We start from the raw sequence: 20,428 nt of genomic DNA on the forward strand, positions 1-20,428 counted from the left end.
GTGGGGAGGGGACCCCGGTGCCGCAGAGGGAGCAGGATGCGCTGTGAAGCCGAGGGGGTGCCAGCAGCCAGGGCAGCCTTTGCAGGAGCTTTTTCTCTCTGATACTGGGGAGCATCACCCCAAGGGGGGTGAGGGGGGAGCCTGGGCTGCCCCTCGGAGCCGCAGGGGTTAAGCGCGCAGCCGGCAGGAGCTGATTCAGGTGGGTGGCACGTCCGTGGCGACAAGGCTCGAGTGAGGAGGAGGAGGAGGAGGAGGACTGGGAAAGGGAGGGGAGAAGAGAGGAGGAGGAGGAGGGAGCGTTTGCAGGCAGCGGGGAGCGGCGGGTGTGCGGGGAGAGGGCGATGGGCTCTTCCCGCTGAGGGCGAGAGTGGGGGGGCAGCCTGGCAGGGGTTGACCTGCTGTCCCCGTCCCCCCACCCCGGCAAGGGACAAGGACGGTTTCCCCCTTCTCCCCCCCAAAAAAAGCTTTGGCGGGTCCAAAGCCATCCCGGCTCTTTGTCTGGCGGCGGGGGGGGCTCTGCCCGAGCCAGATGTGCGGGCAGCTGTGGCGGGGAGCGGGCAGGCGGATGACAGCGACGCTGGGAGACGGGAGGAGAGTCCAAGGGTAAGTTGGGCTCCAGCCCCGGTAACCGGATTGTCTGTCGGTTGTGACTTTTCTTTTTTTTTTTTTTTTTTTGCGGGGGGGGGGGGCACATCGAGGAACAAAAATCTCCGCAGCTTTCAGACATCACAGCGAAACGCGATTTTCTGCCTCGCTTGTGCCCTTATACCTACAGGACCCATAGGTGCTTTTTTTTTTTTTTTTTTTTTTGGCGGGGCGGGGGAGGGTGGGCTTCTGTGCCTGGGGTCTCTGCAACACGGAGATGGCTGCCTGGCAGTTTGCTTGTTTGGAATTTCCACCCCCCTTCTCCCTCTTCCTTCCAGAGCTTTGCTTTCCCTGATCTCTGGCGTGGAGGATAAATGGAGTATTTGAAAAGAAAAGCAAGAAAAGCGGGTGAAAATGGGAAAGGGAAGCAGCATCCGTGCCTCGCCGGTGCGGGGTCCGGGGGGGGGGGCAAGGGGGAAAGGAGGGAAAGGAGATTTCCCTCGGCTCTGATGGTGGGAGCTGGATTCCTGGGTCTGGAAACTCCTCTGGGATCGAGTCGATCCTCGCCCAGGATGGGGGGGTAACCGTGGCGAACCCCCCCGACGATGCGCTGGAGCTGGTGCTGCTGAGACTGAATCCCAGCCTTGCGGAGGGAGAGGGCAGGATGCGATTCCAGGCAGGAGCAGCGCTGGCACTGCCTTTAACCCCTCTGTGCCTGGGCTGCGGTGGAAAACCTTCAAGGAGTGAAGTTGGGTGTAGAAAAAGATGCTGTAATAAATAAACCAGCCTGGTCCCTTGCTCTCCCTCTCTCCTTCCCCATCCTCCCCGCTCCGGGCTCAGCCCACCCAAAGGGAGAGGACAGGCTGCCCTGGGGGTGATGGCAAAGCAAACCCCGGGAGTCATTTTAATGATTTCTCTGCTGGTTTGGTGTTTACCTCAACCCTTCCAAGCCCTGCTCCTGTATGCAGCCCTCCCTGCCCTCCTCCCTGACGCAGCTACCCAGGACATGTCCCCCCCACCTGCAATCTCTGTGCTTGTACCCCTGTGCTGGGGTCCAGCACGTCCTCTCCCGCAGTGTGGGGTGCGTGGCTGAGCCCTGCCAGCCTGGGGAGCGATGGGGACCAGGGCTCCAGGGGGTCTGTGAGCAGGGAGGGACCCGCTGCAGGGACCCCAGGACCCTCCTGAGCTGACCTGGTCCGGGAAGGGTGCTCAGGGTTGGGAGGGACCCCAATGGCTCCGTGTGTGGCTGAGATATCGGCTGTCCTCGCCTCCCCCCGATGCTCAGGCAGGCTCTGAACCCTCCCCATCTCCTCTGCTTCCTGCCAAAGCCTGAAAAAAAAGGAGATTGGAGAGATCTCAGCAATGCTGTTGTCTCCCATGGGTGAGGAGGGGGTGAAGCCCTTTGCTCCCCAGGGCTTGTCCCAGCCTGGCAATGGGACCCCACCAGAGGGAAGGAGGGGGTGCTCCAGGCTGAGCACTGTGGGGTGGGAAAAGGACCCTTGGAGTGAGTGTTTCCAGGGAGGCTTTTGCTGGAAGCTGCAGGCAGGTGCTGCCATCACCTCTGGCCATGAGGATCTGGTTCCTCAAGCCACGATCTGTTGGTGTCTTACAGCAGGGACTGGAGTGCCAGTGCTGAGCCAGGACCCACAGCTCCTGCTGTTGCTTTGAGGAGGAGCAGCCCTGGTCCTGCAGCCTGGCCGCAGGCAGAGCTGGGAGCAGGGCTGGCAGGGAAACGTCTCATTTCTGTCTCTCAAATCCTGAGGGGGGTGCAGCCGTGGGGTGACGGGATGTGCCTCGGTGCAAGTTTCCTGGAGCATTGACTGCTCCTTGCCACGGGGCTTCTCCTCTTGGGGGTGCCCATCAGTTCCCGGGGTTCACGCCTGCGACGTGGGGGACCATCATCCAGCTCCCATCCTGGCTCCCTGTGGCAGAGGACCCCGGTCCTGCTGGTCCAGCATCTTTGCTGGGAACATGGCTCTTCCCAGTTCTCCTGGCTCTCCTTTCCCCCGGCGTCTGAGCGCTGCTGCCCCAGCACCCTGGGTCCCCTCTGGGGGTGGTGGGGGCTCGTTTGGCACCCCGTTGGCACTGGCGTGAGTGGCTGTGCAGCGCAGGGCTGAGGGCCAAATCTGGGGGTGAGTGTCTGCTCCTCAGCCATTTTAAAGCCTTTCCTTTGGGTGGGATCTTTTTTACCTTCTGCAATGGAAAACAAAGAGCTCAGCATCAGCTGCCGGGGGCTGAACCGTGCCAACACCCCATGGCAGAGCCTGCCCCATCCCTCTGGTGCAGGGGAAGGGGGTGGTGGGTTAGGCAGGACCCCGACCAAACCCATCCCACCTCGCTGGGGATGTCGGAGCATCGGGAAAGCACTTTCCCCACCGCGCTGTGATATTAAGCTGCGTTAATTGACTCTCCAGGGAGTCGGGGCAGCCCCTCTGCTCAGCCTTCAAAGAAGGTGCCGTGGAGGCTCCGGTTCCCAACGTGGAGCAGAGCTTTGGTGGCTCGTACCAGACGCAGCTCCTTCTGCCTCAGAGAGCCATTCTGGCTGACGGCAGCAGAGCGTCTGTCCCTGCTCCTCGCCGTAGCTGATCACTGCCATTTAGGGATGCGATCCGAAAATTCCCGGCTAGGACAGGGATGGAGGATGGTAGGAACCTCCAGATCTCGGTCCAGGTGGGCACCTGAAAGGCTGGGAACTTCACCAGGCTACCAGCTCCTCTCCAAAGGCAGGGGGGTCCAAAAAAACCCAGGGTGCTCTCCCTGTGTTTATCCCTAGCAGACGATGTATCTCCTAAATCACCTTCAGTCTAGACCCTGGTCACTAATGCCTCTTCCCTTCTGTCCCAAAAGCCACCCATGGGATAGTGTTCCAGTTGGCAGGTGCCTGATTCCCTAAAGAGTAGAAATGCCAGCCCAGGGCCCACGGGATGCCCTCCTCGCACACAGGAACTCGCCACCACCTTCCCTTCTTGCTCCGGCATCCTTTTTTGCCAGGATGCTGTTTCTTTGCCCAAGACGAGGTGTGAGGCCCCCGGCACTGACTGATGGTCGCTCTCCCTCTGCTCGACATGTGTGGGAGGTGCCCCTGACTTTGGTTCTCCTCCTGGAAATGAAATTATTGTTCTCAGGGAAGGGGGAGGAAATGCCCTCTCCTGTGCTCCGCATCGGAAGCTGCAGCTCTGCTCAGGGAAAGCCAGGAGAAGGAGAATTACGGCTGCTGCTGCTCGCTGGGAGTGCAGCAGGAAGCACATGAAAATTAGATGAGTTTAAAACTTCTCCTTAAGAAGGAAGATGGTCTCTGTCAATAAGGCTCTGCACTGGGATGCTGGGTTTGAGTTTAGGGTTTGGTCCTTGATGCTCTTGAGTCGTGAGCTCCTGGTGGAGCCCAGGGCATCTCCCCGTGTCCTCCTGTGCCCGCCCATGGCCATGTCCTGGCCACCATGGACTTCTCCACACTGGTCCCCACGCGTGTCCCTTCCAGCATCCCTCCTGCTCTGGAGCTGGGGGCAGCTGATGAAATGCCCAACACCGTTCCAGGACATCAGCCAGCTCACGGGCAGTGAAATATATGTGCAGGTTTAGCGGTTGTTGACGGCAGAGAGTATTTTGCCATAAATATACTTATAGCAGGCTTTGGAAAAGGCTGTTCCAATGGGTGCGTTTTAGGAAGGCAATAAATGGTTGAGAAAATTGCTCTGGTTGCACCTCGGAGCGGGGGGATGGCAGCCCCAGTAACTTTTTCCTGCCCCCCCTCCGTCCCCCCAGTCGTGGTGAGCACTTGGGGCTCCTCCATGTGGGAAATGGGGTCCCCCAAATAACACCAGCCCAATTGGGGAGGGTCGGGGGCCTGAGTCACCCCTGTCCCCCCTCCCAAAACGGCTGGAGCCCTCGCAGCTGGTGCTCCCTGGGAACTGTTTGCAAACACACTGCAGAGCAGGAATTATGTGTCGGGTCTGTTTGGCGTGTAATTCTGAATAACAAATAAATATGGGAAAATTGGGATCCGTTCCCAGACAATTCACAAAGGGCTTAATTGGGACTTAAGTGGTGCCTAAGTCTTGTGCTGGCTCTCTGCACTGGGGTGCTTTTCACCCAGACAGGGAAAAGAGACAAAGTTAGTCAATAAATTACTTGTGATAAATTATTCACCAACCCTACTCAGAATTAATGCCAGCTTCCCCCTCCAGCAGCTTATAAATGCTCTGATATCTCCTGACCCTATCCAGGCTCTGGAGCTACCCATTTGCTTTAAAAGCCCATCCCAGGTGCTATTATAAAACCATATTTTGTGGCATTTATAACCGGTCATAAAGAAATGGGGCCGAGATTAAACTTGGCGTGTGAGGTCGGAGCGTGACCGGCTTTGTCCTTCCTGTTGACCAAAGCAGAGTCTGTTTTCAGGTTCAAGCTGAGAAAATTGTTTTGCATGAAGACGAGCCACTGTGCTTCTGTGAGCCTTAATAACGCTGCCTTTGAATTGAAAAGCCTTCATCAGTGAGGAATTTGTAAAGAGCATAAAAGGGGAGGGGGGGATGTTGCATTTTAACCAACCTTTCCCAAAGGCAGAGAGGAACTAACTGCATCTCTCTGGTGCTGGGGGAAGAAAGCATCTTTGCCCCCAAACCCAAGAAAGCTCCTCTCTCTGCTCTGTCCCGTGTCCTATCAGGATCATATGGAGAGAGATCAACAGCCTGGAAAAATAGAGAAAAAAATAATAATAACACTAGCAGCTGCTCACCTGAAAAGGAAAAAAATGTTTTTTCTCCTATTTGTGAAACAAAAAAATGAACCAATATGGTTTGTGCTGGAAGAAGCCTTTCAATCGGGTGTCTGACGCTCGTTCATAGTGTGATTATTAAATTGAATTCAATGCTTTGGTTGTTCAACCCCCTCTTTGGCAATGCGTAATCAAAGCCGCTCACTTGACTTGAAAAGCCCATTTGGACTTTGGACACATTGGCCCAAAAAAGGGTCTGCAGCGTTTGATCCCAATTTGCAAATTGCTGCAGTTGATTGGGAGCCAAAGGGAGAGGACAGGCTGCCCTGGGGGTGATGGCAAAGCAAACCCCGGGAGTCATTTTAATGATTTCTCTGCTGGTTTGGTGTTTACCTCAACCCTTCCAAGCCCTGCTCCTGTATGCAGCCCTCCCTGCCCTCCTCCCTGACGCAGCTACCCAGGACATGTCCCCCCCACCTGCAATCTCTGTGCTTGTACCCCTGTGCTGGGGTCCAGCACGTCCTCTCCCGCAGTGTGGGGTGCGTGGCTGAGCCCTGCCAGCCTGGGGAGAGATGGGGACCAGGGCTCCAGGGGGTCTGTGAGCAGGGAGGGACCCACTGCAGGGACCCCAGGACCCGCCTGAGCTGACCTGGTCTGGGAAGGGTGCTCAGGGTTGGGAGGGACCCCAATGGCTCCGTGTGTGGCTGAGATATCGGCTGTCCTCGCCTCCCCCCGATGCTCAGGCAGGCTCTGAACCCTCCCCATCTCCTCTGCTTCCTGCCAAAGCCTGAAAAAAAAGGAGATTGGAGAGATCTCAGCAATGCTGTTGTCTCCCATGGGTGAGGAGGGGGTGAAGCCCTTTGCTCCCCAGGGCTTGTCCCAGCCTGGCAATGGGACCCCACCAGAGGGAAGGAGGGGGTGCTCCAGGCTGAGCACTGTGGGGTGGGAAAAGGACCCTTGGAGTGAGTGTTTCCAGGGAGGCTTTTGCTGGAAGCTGCAGGCAGGTGCTGCCATCACCTCTGGCCATGAGGATCTGGTTCCTCAAGCCACGATCTGTTGGTGTCTTACAGCAGGGACTGGAGTGCCAGTGCTGAGCCAGGACCCACAGCTCCTGCTGTTGCTTTGAGGAGGAGCAGCCCTGGTCCTGCAGCCTGGCCGCAGGCAGAGCTGGGAGCAGGGCTGGCAGGGAAACGTCTCATTTCTGTCTCTCAAATCCTGAGGGGGGTGCAGCCGTGGGGTGACGGGATGTGCCTCGGTGCAAGTTTCCTGGAGCATTGACTGCTCCTTGCCACGGGGCTTCTCCTCTTGGGGGTGCCCATCAGTTCCCGGGGTTCACGCCTGCGACGTGGGGGACCATCATCCAGCTCCCATCCTGGCTCCCTGTGGCAGAGGACCCCGGTCCTGCTGGTCCAGCATCTTTGCTGGGAACATGGCTCTTCCCAGTTCTCCTGGCTCTCCTTTCCCCCGTGTCTGAGCGCTGCTGCCCCAGCACCCTGGGTCCCCTCTGGGGGTGGTGGGGGCTCGTTTGGCACCCCGTTGGCACTGGCGTGAGTGGCTGTGCAGCGCAGGGCTGAGGGCCAAATCTGGGGGTGAGTGTCTGCTCCTCAGCCATTTTAAAGCCTTTCCTTTGGGTGGGATCTTTTTTACCTTCTGCAATGGAAAACAAAGAGCTCAGCATCAGCTGCCGGGGGCTGAACCGTGCCAACACCCCATGGCAGAGCCTGCCCCATCCCTCTGGTGCAGGGGAAGGGGGTGGTGGGTTAGGCAGGACCCCGACCAAACCCATCCCACCTCGCTGGGGATGTCGGAGCATCGGGAAAGCACTTTCCCCACCGCGCTGTGATATTAAGCTGCGTTAATTGACTCTCCAGGGAGTCGGGGCAGCCCCTCTGCTCAGCCTTCAAAGAAGGTGCCGTGGAGGCTCCGGTTCCCAACGTGGAGCAGAGCTTTGGTGGCTCGTACCAGACGCAGCTCCTTCTGCCTCAGAGAGCCATTCTGGCTGACGGCAGCAGAGCGTCTGTCCCTGCTCCTCGCCGTAGCTGATCACTGCCATTTAGGGATGCGATCCGAAAATTCCCGGCTAGGACAGGGATGGAGGATGGTAGGAAGCTCCAGATCTCGATCCAGGTGGGCACCTGAAAGGCTGGGAACTTCACCAGGCTACCAGCACCTCTCCAAAGGCAGGGGGGTAAAAAAAACCAGGGTGCTCTCCCTGTGTTTATTCCTAGCTGACGATGTATCTCCTAAATCACCTTCAGTCTAGACCCTGGTCACTAATGCCTCTTCCCTTCTGTCCCAAAAGCCACCCATGGGATAGTGTTCCAGTTGGCAGGTGCCTGATTCCCTAAAGAGTAGAAATGCCAGCCTAGGGCCCACAGGATGCCCTCCTCGCACACAGGAACTCACCACCACCTTCCCTTCTTGCTCCGGCATCCTTTTTTGCCAGGATGCTGTTTCTTTGCCCAAGACGAGGTGTGAGGCCCCCGGCACTGACTGATGGTCGCTCTCCCTCTGCTCGACATGTGTGGGAGGTGCCCCTGACTTTGGTTCTCCTCCTGGAAATGAAATTATTGTTCTCAGGGAAGGGGGAGGAAATGCCCTCTCCTGTGCTCCGCATCGGAAGCTGCAGCTCTGCTCAGGGAAAGCCAGGAGAAGGAGAATTACGGCTGCTGCTGCTCGCTGGGAGTGCAGCAGGAAGCACATGAAAATTAGATGAGTTTAAAACTTCTCCTTAAGAAGGAAGATGGTCTCTGTCAATAAGGCTCTGCACTGGGATGCTGGGTTTGAGTTTAGGGTTTGGTCCTTGATGCTCTTGAGTCGTGAGCTCCTGGTGGAGCCCAGGGCATCTCCCCGTGTCCTCCTGTGCCCGCCCATGGCCATGTCCTGGCCACCATGGACTTCTCCACACTGGTCCCCACGCGTGTCCCTTCCAGCATCCCTCCTGCTCTGGAGCTGGGGGCAGCTGATGAAATGCCCAACACCGTTCCAGGACATCAGCCAGCTCACGGGCAGTGAAATATATGTGCAGGTTTAGCGGTTGTTGACGGCAGAGAGTATTTTGCCATAAATATACTTATAGCAGGCTTTGGAAAAGGCTGTTCCAATGGGTGCGTTTTAGGAAGGCAATAAATGGTTGAGAAAATTGCTCTGGTTGCACCTCGGAGCTGGGGGATGGCAGCCCCAGTACCTTTTTCCTGCCCCCCCTCCATCCCCCCAGTCGTGGTGAGCACCTGGGGCTCCTCCATGTGGGAAATGGGGTCCCCCAAATGACACCAGCCCAATTGGGGAGGGTCGGGGGCCTGAGTCACCCCTGTCCCCCCCCTCCCAAAACGGCTGGAGCCCTCGCAGCTGGTGCTCCCTGGGAACTGTTTGCAAACACACTGCAGAGCAGGAATTATGTGTCGGGTCTGTTTGGCGTGTAATTCTGAATAACAAATAAATATGGGAAAATTGGGATCCGTTCCCAGACAATTCACAAAGGGCTTAATTGGGACTTAAGTGGTGCCTAAGTCTTGTGCTGGCTCTCTGCACTGGGGTGCTTTTCACCCAGACAGGGAAAAGAGACAAAGTTAGTCAATAAATTACTTGTGATAAATTATTCACCAACCCTACTCAGAATTAATGCCAGCTTCCCCCTCCAGCAGCTTATAAATGCTCTGATATCTCCTGACCCTATCCAGGCTCTGGAGCTACCCATTTGCTTTAAAAGCCCATCCCAGGTGCTATTATAAAACCATATTTTGTGGCATTTATAACCGGTCATAAAGAAATGGGGCCGAGATTAAACTTGGCGTGTGAGGTCGGAGCGTGACCGGCTTTGTCCTTCCTGTTGACCAAAGCAGAGTCTGTTTTCAGGTTCAAGCTGAGAAAATTGTTTTGCATGAAGACGAGCCACTGTGCTTCTGTGAGCCTTAATAACGCTGGCTTTGAATTGAAAAGCCTTCATCAGTGAGGAATTTGTAAAGAGCATAAAAGGGGAGGGGGGGATGTTGCATTTTAACCAACCTTTCCCAAAGGCAGAGAGGAACTAACTGCATCTCTCTGGTGCTGGGGGAAGAAAGCATCTTTGCCCCCAAACCCAAGAAAGCTCCTCTCTCTGCTCTGTCCCGTGTCCTATCAGGATCATATGGAGAGAGATCAACAGCCTGGAAAAATAGAGAAAAAAATAATAATAACACTAGCAGCTGCTCACCTGAAAAGGAAAAAATGTTTTTTCTCCTATTTGTGAAACAAAAAAATGAACCAATATGGTTTGTGCTGGAAGAAGCCTTTCAATCGGGTGTCTGACGCTCGTTCATAGTGTGATTATTAAATTGAATTCAATGCTTTGGTTGTTCAACCCCCTCTTTGGCAATGCGTAATCAAAGCCGCTCACTTGACTTGAAAAGCCCATTTGGACTTTGGACACATTGGCCCAAAAAAGGGTCTGCAGCATTTGATCCCAATTTGCAAATTGCTGCAGTTGATTGGGAGCCACTTTTTTTTTTTTTTTTTTTTGTTTTTTTTTTTTTTTTTTTCTAGAGAGCAGTCTGTGCTTCTGCTTTCTCCTAACCTCATTTGAAATTGTGAACTATGTAAATGACTGGGTGAAGCAGCTCTTCCTATCTTACTCTAGTATTGACTTATTAGTCAGAGTGATGGAGCACCTTTCTTAGGACAGGCTGAGAGAGTTGGGAGTGTTCGGCCTTTTTTTTTTTTTTTTTTTGGCTTTTTTATTTATTTTTTTTTCCCCAGCAAAGGCTTTTATTTCCATGGAAAATTCTGCCGAGTCCTATTTCTGAGTCACTTTTCCCAACTCCTACGTGCTGCCGCCGCTGCTGCTCAGAGCTGGGCTGTCCCAGAGCCGGGGCTGGTGGCAGCAGCTCCGACCCTCAAAATGCAGCTCGTGCAGTCGGTGAGTCCTCCAGCAGGATTTGTCCCCGTATTGAGTGTTTTTAGGGACCAAGGAGTGGGGCCAGAGCTGGTTCCATCCCGATGCTGCTGGGTTTGGGGGCTGCCCTGATGCCCATCCATCGCCCGAGTTCCTGCTCCGTGCCGAAATCACCCGTTCTTTCCTTTTCATGAAGGTATCTATTGCTAAATAAGACAAAAAGGCATTTCAGTGACACTCTCCAGCTACCTTTATGGCTTTTTAATATTTCATTGACTCCCTTTTTGCTGGTTAAACCCTCGTGGGAAGCCTTGGACGTACCCCTTTGTGCCCCCTCCCTTGGCCATGGTTGTCCTCCCTGGCTCAGCACCTGTTTTTCCCTGGTTTTGCTCAGTTTTTAAGGGAAGTTAAACCAACAGGGCTGTTTACGTCTGAAAGCCATCGCTTATCATGCCGAAATCTGGGCTCCCAGGCAGGCTGGCAGCAGCAGGACTGCTGCAGCTCTGCAGAGGGGGACTGGGGGGGGGCCACAGGGAACCGGGGGCTTCACCGAGCAGCCTGATGTCGCCTTTTGCTTGGGTTTGGATCTTGAAGGGGATGGAGGGAAGTGGGGATGGAGGGAAGAGAGCAGGATGCTGCCAAAGTCGTTTTTCTCCTGGGAAATTGTGGGTGGGATTCAAGAGTAAGGGGTGATGCACCACGGCATCCCGCTCAGCCGGGGGGGGCTGGACCCCAGCCCCACTCCAGTAGGTCTGCCATGGGGCAGAGGTGGGTTCCAGCTCCATCCTCCCTACGTAGGGCTTGGGTCCATCTTATTTTTCCCCTTGTCCTTGGTGCAGACAGTCTCCTTGGGCAGCGCCTGTAAATAATAGAGTTGCAGAGATGAGTGGGTTTAAAAATCATGGCCGGGGGGGAGAGAGGGGATATTTGCAGCCAGAGGCAACAGAGGGGGTTGATGTGGCTCCTGCCTCCACGGGGCTGAATCCTCCCTTTGCAGAGGAGGGGGAGGCAGGGGGTCACCCCACTCTGCTGGGGGCCAGGCAGGTCCTTGTCCCCCTCCTGCCCTCAGGAGGGGGACATTGTGTGCCCCCCCCCTTCACCCCATACAGGATGGCCCCACGGTGCCCAATCTCCACATCCCAGGATGACTAAGAGGTGATGAGCCACTCCTGGAAACTCGGAAGAGATCTAATGCTGTGAATAAATTGAGGAAAAACAACAAAAAATATAAAAAAATAAAAATAAAAAAAAAAAAAAAAAAACGTGGGGGGGGAGACGATGTTTGTGAATTAAAGACAAAGTGGGTGACATTTCCGCCAGCCATGTGCAGCTGCGGCACGGGGAAGGGGGGGACGCGCGTGGGGACATGCGTGGGGAATTCTGTAATTCCCAGAAACAATGGGAAAACGGCAACTTCTCACGCTTTGCCCATGCTGGGAGGGCTGGCACCGGGTGATGTGGGGGCTCAAGGGCTGTGGGGAGCCTTGTCCCGTCGGGTGACAGCCAGCCCTCCATGTGACAAGGACAACGACGAGGTTTCCCTGTTGCACGGGGGTCCTGGAACCGGGGGCTTTGCAATTAGCAGGAGGGGGACGGGGGAAGGAGCAGCTGGGATGCGCCTCTGATCCTTAATGCTCGTCCTTCCTCCAGCCCCTCCAGGACACGGGGGACTTCAGGGTGACTTCTGAGCTCAAAGCTTCCATCTCCAGCCCAGCATCCTCCAAACTGGGTAATGCCAGAGGCCGGGTCACCCCAGCTCATCCCAGCCTTCCCCCCCCACGGGCAAATTCCCTCTCTGCTACCAATTCCCTTCTCCCCTCCCCTGCCCCCAGGCTCCCAGCGGTCAGATGGATGATTTTATTTAAAATAAACTGGAAATTGATTTTGCCAAGAATAAGCATGATTCCTCACCCATGAAGGTTTACTCCATCCCTTTCAGTTTGGGGAGGGACTTTTATCAGCCCCCCTAGTTTGGCCCTGAGGTTTATCAGTCCCACTGAGGTTTGCCCACGGGCAGGGCACTGCCCACCAGCATGGGGGGGACACAGACTTTGGTGCAGAAAATGTGTAGATTTAAGAGCTGGGGTTCATTCCTTCACAGGGGTGGGTGCAGGGGGAGATGTGCAACCCCCTTGGCTGGTGATGGCAGAGTCAGCCCTGTGGTTTGTGAAGGACCAAGCGGTTCCCATCCCATCAGGAAGCATTTCTGGGGTCTCTGCTGGTGGCAAAGCCCCGCTGCTTCCCCGGGGAGGGGCTCAGCACCCCCAAACCCCATAAGGGAGGTGGTGGTGAAGCTGCCCCTGCCTTGCTGAGCCCTTCCTGGTCGCGGTGGCTTCTCAGGGCATGGCACAGGGCTTTGCCTCCATCCCCACCCCGAGCTGCTCCGCGCCTGAAGGAGGGGGTGAAGCAGCCCCAAAGCCGTGCCTGCCAGTTGCTATGGCAACCGTACATTTTTCTTATGATTCCTAATGACTTATTGGCATTTGCACTAATCTAGGGGGTTTTTTGGCTGCCAGAGCCCCTCAGCCCCTAAGAGCCGGTGCATCCCGTATGGTACCGGAGCCTGGGTTGGGCTGGGGGGGCTGCCCTGGTGCTGCCCCCCGCTCCGGGCACAGCATCCCTGGTGCTACCCAGGGAGCAGCAGAGACAGGAGCCGCCGGCCAGCACTTTGCAAGAGGCAGGTGCTAAATCATGGCTTGTTTTTTCCCCGGCGAGGCTGAGAGGAGGTAGGAGGGTGCAGGGTTTGGAGAGGAATGGCTTTCGCCAGGCAGGAGCCAGCTGGAATGGAAAGGAACAGCCCCGGGAGGAGCAAGAGGGGTCCTGGGCTGTGCAAACCCCCAAACTGGTGCAGGGTTTGTCGGGGTCCAAGATGGGACTTCAGTATCATTCTTCCAGCCATGCTGGTAGGACATCTGAGCTTTTCCTCAGTGAAATCCAGCACGGAGAGAAAATCAATGCGCTCTGTTTTAAATCCCTGTTTAATACCAAAAGTAATGCCTCGCCCAGATTTATTCAGGTGGATTAGGTACTTCTTAGCTGCTCTTGAGCATCACTGAGCAGCTTGGGAGGCTGGAGCAATGCTCCGAGCAGGACTGCCCGGCTTCCTCAGGTTGTGGGCACAGCCAGGGCTGGCTTTGCAAATGTTTGGAGGCTTTTTCAGAGTCTTTTTGGCCTCATCCAGGGGTCAGTTTCTGGTTGCTGAACCTGTACTTGTGCCCCAAGAGCAGTGCAGGGTTCTCAGCAGGGGAGAGGGTGGCTCTGAGCTCTTCTGCCCAATTCCTTCCGAGGCACAAGCCATCGATCCACCCGCCCTGGGTTTTTCCTGCAGAGGCTGCTGTGTGTGTTGTACATGGGAAACAGCGTGGGGGGCAAGGAGAGAACAGGGGGACAGAGTTACCAGCATGGCCTGGAACACCTTCACGTCCAACCCTTTAATGTCACCAATGTGCTCTTCCTGGCTGTCGTGTCCTAATGAGCTGCTGAAACGTTGGGTTTGCAATTACCGGCTGAAATGTTGAACCCTGAGCAGGGCACTGAGGCTCAGAGGAAATCATGGGGTGTCCTAGGGGATTTTAGGGTCAGCGACAAGCTGCTGCAGTGCAGGGGCTGGGGGCTGCTCCCCTTGTTTGATGGGTCGTCACCAGCCTGGATTTGCTCTTGTCCTTGCTTTTTTATTGCTTCTCTCCTCTTCTCCCTGTCCTGCAGCCCCCGAGCCCAGATGTTGAATGCAAAGGGGCTGCTGCTGGCCAGGGATGGGGGAGCCAAGCTCCCTCTCATTGCTGGCTGAGCCTCTGCCACCACACACAAGTAGGTTTGGTGGGGGGGACACAGACTTTGGTGCAGAAAATGTGTAGATTTAAGAGCTGGGGTTCATTCCTTCACAGGGGTGGGTGCAGGGGGAGATGTGCAACCCCCTTGGCTGGTGATGGCAGAGTCAGCCCTGTGGTTTGTGAAGGACCAAGCGGTTCCCATCCCATCAGGAAGCATTTCTGGGGTCTCTGCTGGTGGCAAAGCCCCGCTGCTTCCCCGGGGAGGGGCTCAGCACCCCCAAACCCCATAAGGGAGGTGGTGGTGAAGCTGCCCCTGCCTTGCTGAGCCCTTCCTGGTCGCGGTGGCTTCTCAGGGCATGGCACAGGGCTTTGCCTCCATCCCCACTCCGAGCTGCTCCACGCCTGAAGGAGGGGGTGAAGCAGCCCCAAAGCCGTGCCTGCCAGTTGCTATGGCAACCGTACATTTTTCTTATGATTCCTAATGACTTATTGGCATTTGCACTAATCTAGGGGGTTTTTTGGCTGCCAGAGGTTGACTTGTCTCCCCTCAGCCCCTAAGAGCCGGTGCATCCCGTATGGTACCGGAGCCTGGGTTGGGCTGGGGGGGCTGCCCTGGTGCTGCCCCCCGCTCCGGGCACAGCATCCCTGGTGCTACCCAGGGAGCAGCAGAGACAGGAGCCGCCGGCCAGCACTTTGCAAGAGGCAGGTGCTAAATCATGGCTTGTTTTTTCCCCGGCGAGGCTGAGAGGAGGTAGGAGGGTGCAGGGTTTGGAGAGGAATGGCTTTCGCCAGGCAGGAGCCAGCTGGAATGGAAAGGAACAGCCCCGGGAGGAGCAAGAGGGGTCCTGGGCTGTGCAAACCCCCAAACTGGTGCAGGGTTTGTCGGGGTCCAAGATGGGACTTCAGTATCATTCTTCCAGCCATGCTGGTAGGACATCTGAGCTTTTCCTCAGTGAAATCCAGCACGGAGAGAAAATCAATGCGCTCTGTTTTAAATCCCTGTTTAATACCAAAAGTAATGCCTCGCCCAGATTTATTCAGGTGGATTAGGTACTTCTTAGCTGCTCTTGAGCATCACTGAGCAGCTTGGGAGGCTGGAGCAATGCTCCGAGCAGGACTGCCCGGCTTCCTCAGGTTGTGGGCACAGCCAGGGCTGGCTTTGCAAATGTTTGGAGGCTTTTTCAGAGTCTTTTTGGCCTCATCCAGGGGTCAGTTTCTGGTTGCTGAACCTGTACTTGTGCCCCAAGAGCAGTGCAGGGTTCTCAGCAGGGGAGAGGGTGGCTCTCTGCTGAATGTGTACTTGTGCCCCGAGAGCCAGGGTTCTCAGCAGGGGAGAGGGTGGCTCTGAGCTCTTCTGCCCAATTCCTTCCGAGGCACAAGCCATCGATCCACCCGCCCTGGGTTTTTCCTGCAGAGGCTGCTGTGTGTGTTGTACATGGGAAACAGCGTGGGGGGCAAGGAGAGAACAGGGGGACAGAGTTACCAGCATGGCCTGGAACACCTTCACGTCCAACCCTTTAATGTCACCGATGTGCTCTTCCTGGCTGTCGTGTCCTAATGAGCTGCTGAAACGTTGGGTTTGCAATTACCGGCTGAAATGTTGAACCCTGAGCAGGGCACTGAGGCTCAGAGGAAATCATGGGGTGTCCTAGGGGATTTTAGGGTCAGCGACAAGCTGCTGCAGTGCAGGGGCTGGGGGCTGCTCCCCTTGTTTGATGGGTCGTCACCAGCCTGGATTTGCTCTTGTCCTTGCTTTTTTATTGCTTCTCTCCTCTTCTCCCTGTCCTGCAGCCCCCGAGCCCAGATGTTGAATGCAAAGGGGCTGCTGCTGGCCAGGGATGGGGGAGCCAAGCTCCCTCTCATTGCTGGCTGAGCCTCTGCCACCACACACAAGTAGGTTTGGTAGGACCTCATGTCCTCATGGCATCTCCAGGGGCATCGTGGCAACAGAGCAGCAGCTCATCAGGATGTGGTCTGTGGTGGGAAGCAGCGGGGGGGAGTCCAGGCTTCCAAAGGGCAGGTTCAGCCCCCCCAGGGAGCATCAGACACTGCTGAGATGCTCTTTTGTGTCACTCCATGGGGTCACCAAGCCCTCAGGAGGTGCTTTGTAACTCCAGCGCCTTTATCTCAGCCACACGGCCCAAGGAGGCCAGACTGTGCCAGCAAGATAACAGGGAGAGACTTCCCCGTAATTAGAAATTAGCCTGATTTCACGGCACTTACAAGCAGTCGCGTGGCCATCCTGACCTTTCTTCTGCTGAAGATCAAAGGGAGCAGGGCTGGGCTGCAGTGGAGGCTGCTCTCATGCCTCTTTCCATGTGTGATGTGACCCCGTTCTGCTGCCTGGCCACCGCTGCTGGAGCCCCCTGCCCATCACACAGCCCCTTTGCTGGCCCTGAACCCTGCCTGTGCCCCTGCCCGTCCCCTTCCCGAGGTCAACCACCATGGTGGCACCAACCCCGGCGAGCTCCTGGCTCCCTTCGCCCCTGGAAGAGCAGGTCAATCCATGAACGTAGAGACAAATGAGATGGAGATGGCAAGGGACCAGCTGAGCCCCCAGGACAATGGGGGCTGAGGGAGGTCCCCCATCCCCTGCCCCTCACCCCTTCTCTTGGCACCCTCCGTGCAATGCTCCCCGCCTGCAGCAACGCTGCTCAGCCCAAGAAATATTGTTTCCAACAACAGACACCTCTAGAGAAATAACAGGAGAGAGCCCTTCATGGTTTAGATTTTAATTACGCTCAGGAATTCTTTCCTTTTTTTTTTAAGCTTTGTTTAATAACCTGTTCCTCCCCACCCGCCCCTCCCCTGCCGAAGAAAGTTTAAAGAGCTTTGATTTATCCCTCTGAAGGGACTAACTTCAAAAGGCTGCGGTGGCAGAACGTTTCTTCCTGAAATATCCCAGGGGGACAGGCTGGAGCAGCCCATCCATACCTTATTCTGGTGACCTGCTTTTTTGGCCCAACAGCTGGACATGGACGTGTCCTCCCCAGGTGACATCCCTGGTCCCTGTCCCCTTTGGAGCCTGTAGCACCGATTGGCTTCGTGGTTTGTGGGGAGCCACACAGGAGAGGAGACCAAAAGCCTTTGACGTTGCCCAGAGCATCCCCTCTCTGAAGGATGCTGCCCTTGGCCTTGGTGTGGGTTAGAGGAAGGGGGGAGGTTTGGGGGGGCTGCTCCTAATGAACCAGCCTTAATGGCCACCCCCAGACCCCAGGGCTGTGCTGAGGGTATTGATTGTTCCAGTTTGTGCGTTGATCTGCTGGGGAAGGTCACTTGGGCTGATGCAGCACAGGCAGAGCCTGAGACAGTGGGTACCCTGGCCATGGGTCTGAGGGTTTTAGGGACTGAAATTCCCATGGGATGGGGACCAAACCTTTGTGCTGGGTGGGATGGGGACCGGGAACAACACAGAGAGATGGACACCCTCCTCTGGGCTTCAACATCTCTGGAGAGGAAGGTTCAAGCAGCCCCTGCCTGCCCGCCGCCGCTCTGGGCATGCTACTTGTTTGTTTGATTAGAGAGACGAAGAAATAACTGGAAGAGATATGAGCATCCCTCTTCACTCCCGGCTCCGCTGCAGCACTGGCTTGATTTTTCAAAAGGACTCAGTGTCCAGAGCTTCAGAGCTGTCTGCATCATTTACACGGGCGCAGGGGAGATGAGCCCTTTGAAAATCTTGTCCCAAATGGTTAACGGGGAGCGGGTCTCCCCCTCAGGCTGGCGGCCTTTCCTCCCACCCTAACGATCCAGGGAAGAGGCTGGGGGGGTCTTTCCCTGTATCTGCAACGTTACGAGGGAGGGAAAGGGTACGTCACGGACACATATATCATAATTTCCTGGCATGCACCTGTCTCTCCGAGCTCACGAACTGCTGCGAGGCACAAACACACACATTTTGTGCGGATTATGAGCCGCTATTGCTGTCATGTTGTCGCAGCTCAACAGGCGTGTAGAGCCACAGGAGTTATCACATCCCCCTGCCCGGCTCCTGGCAGCCCCTGGCAGCCTCCCCGCTCCTCCCTCCCCGCCGACAGCATCCCTGAGGCTCTGGGGGAGATGTCTGTGTCTCAGAGCTGTGGGGTTTGGAGGGGGGGGGACAGGAAACCCCCCCCAAGGCTTGCAGAGACCCAGCCTGGAACTTCTCTGCAGGGAGAGGAGCTGCAGGCGGTGGGAGATGTGAATTGCTGGGGTGGTACCCAGTTTGCCAAGATGCCAGCCCTGCCTTGCTGCTGAGAGAGCGTGGTGGCAGCACGGGATGGGGAATCAGGCTGAGCTCCCCCCCACAGCTAATTAGCAGCCTGGGGAGATGGAGAGGGGAAAGGTCCATCCGCCGGGGCGCTGCCTGACGGAGAGGGGATCGCAGAGTCCCAACGGGTGCCTTCCCACGGGAGAGCCCACGCTGAGCTCCAAGCCTGCATCCCTCAGACACGGGGCTGGTGCCAGCCCGGGCTCCGTAGCCCCCCTGGCAGAGCTGGCTCCCACGCAGCGAGCGTCGTGGCCGGGGAGGCTGCCAGAAACCCAGGAGGTGGGAGAGCCGGGGAGAAGGCAGGAGCTGGAGGTCTCCGTTTCCGCTGAAATCTGGCACCTTCCCCCTCTCTGGCAGCCCCGTTGGAAGCTATAATTATATCCGAGTGCTCACAACACCCTTTTCCCCCAGCACCCTGGGGATAACAATCAAGGAGGATGCTCTGAAGGGGGAGGCTTGATTGATGGGAGCTTGATGCTCCCGACTCAGCGCTGGATGGTGATGGAGCAGCGGTGACAAGTCCCAGCATGAAGGGAGCTCCTTCCCCGGCCGTGTGGGGAGGGAGGGGGGGTTGCAGGCAAGTCCCCTTGGGGGGTAAGGATGATGGGTGCATCCATTGTGGAGGCAGCAGGTCCCAAGGCTGCCACCCCATACAGCCAGAAGCTCCAGTCCTTAACGCAGGGTGCTCTGCTCCGCTCCAGGAGCTAAAGCTGGAGGCAGTGAGGGGTTTTGGGGGTCTGCCAGCCCCCCCAGGACTCTGCAGCCTGTCTGGAGACCCCCCCAGCGATGCTGCCTGCTCTCCTGCCAGCCCCAGGGATGATGTCCTGCAGGCAGCGTCGCCAGCAGGAGCTCTGCTTCTTCAGCAGGGTTCAAAGCCAACCCACCTGGGACTGCGAACAATTAATTTTCCCAATCTGCACAACGATCAGCTTCTGAGGAGAACAATTAGCCGGTCACAAATTGTAATTGTCATCTCACTTCTGATTTTAATTTGGCCTAATGAAGGCTAAGTGATTCCGTCTCGCTCCTCCTCCCCCGGCCCCACGGACCCTCCGGCATCCCCGGCTGCAGCGGGGCCACCGGGGGAGGCAGATCCCAGCCCCAGCCTTGGCCCTTCCCGGGGTGGGGAATGCTGGGGGAGGCCCGGGGAAAACCATTAATCCCCATTGCAGGCTGCTTGTTTTCAGATATCATGGCCAATAAAAGTTTTATTTAAGGGAATTGGCTGCCCGTGTCCATGCATTCTGGTTTGTCACAGCCTGTTAGCCTCTCGCGCTTGCCCTTTGAAGCAGGGGCTGTCATTTAATCTTCATCTAAAATAATGCACTGATTTTTCCCCCCCCCCTTTTCTGATTTGAACTCGCTGCTGTGTCTCTGTCTCTGTCTGTGCCCTGCCCATCCCCACCTCCCCGACACGTTATCATCTGCAGCACCCTTTGGATCTAGCTATGTTTTCTAATGAATTCACGGTCTCACTGAATTGCCTTTCACTTTAACACTTAATTTAGATTGAAGAAGGTTGTTGCTGGGTTTCGAATACCAAGTAAGTCCGTGATGTGGCTTTGGCTGGAAGTTGCGTGGTGCCTGATGGGGTCAGGAGGAGCAAAGCCATCCGAGTTTGGTGAACTTTGAGTAACCACTTTGCTTTCTGAGCCCGGCAGCCTCCCTTCTCCTCCAAAGGAAGGGCAACGGAGCTGGTGAGGGGTCTGAGGAACAAGGAGAAGGGTCTAGAGAACTTCTGAGGAGCAGTTGAGGGAACTGGGGGTGTTCAGCCTGGAGAAAAGGAGGCTGAGGGGAGACCTTATTGCTCTCTCCCTGAAAGGAGGGTGTAGCCAGGGGGGGTTGGTCTCTTGTCCCAAGTCACAGGCGATGGGACAAGAGGAAATGGCCTCAAGTCACACCAGGGGAGGTTTAGGATGGATATTGGGAAAAAATTCCTTCATGGAAAGGGTTATCAAGCCTTGGAACAGGCTGCCCGTGGAAGTGGTGGAGTCACCATCCCTGGAGGTATCTAAAAGCTGGGCAGACGTGGTGCTGAGGGACACGGGTCAGGAATGGTTTGGGCAGGGTTGTGCTGATGGTTGGACTTGATGATGTGAGAGGTTCCTTCCCACATAGACCGGTCTATGATTCTGTGAGTCTCTGATCTGCTCACACATCACATCTTCCATCTCTGAGAAGGCCCACCCCACCCCAACCCCCTCCCTCTCTGCACCTTCTGTGCATCCATTAATGGGGGC

General features: G+C 56.1%; 1 protein-coding gene across 1 annotated transcript in view; it reads left to right on the top strand.

The window, feature by feature from the left end:
* Positions 1–300: 300 nt before the first annotated feature.
* Positions 301–20,428, top strand: part of LRRN2 (leucine rich repeat neuronal 2) — a 38,771-nt gene continuing 18,643 nt past the window's right edge. Inside the window, exon 1 of the mRNA XM_014955399.1 lies at positions 301–603. The gene's annotated coding sequence lies outside the window, so the exon portion shown is untranslated. The remainder of the gene's footprint in view (positions 604–20,428) is intronic.

The sequence above is a fragment of the Calidris pugnax genome, unplaced genomic scaffold (assembly GCF_001431845.1).
Source record: "Calidris pugnax isolate Ruff unplaced genomic scaffold, ASM143184v1 scaffold215, whole genome shotgun sequence".
Lineage (NCBI taxonomy): Eukaryota > Metazoa > Chordata > Aves > Charadriiformes > Scolopacidae > Calidris > Calidris pugnax.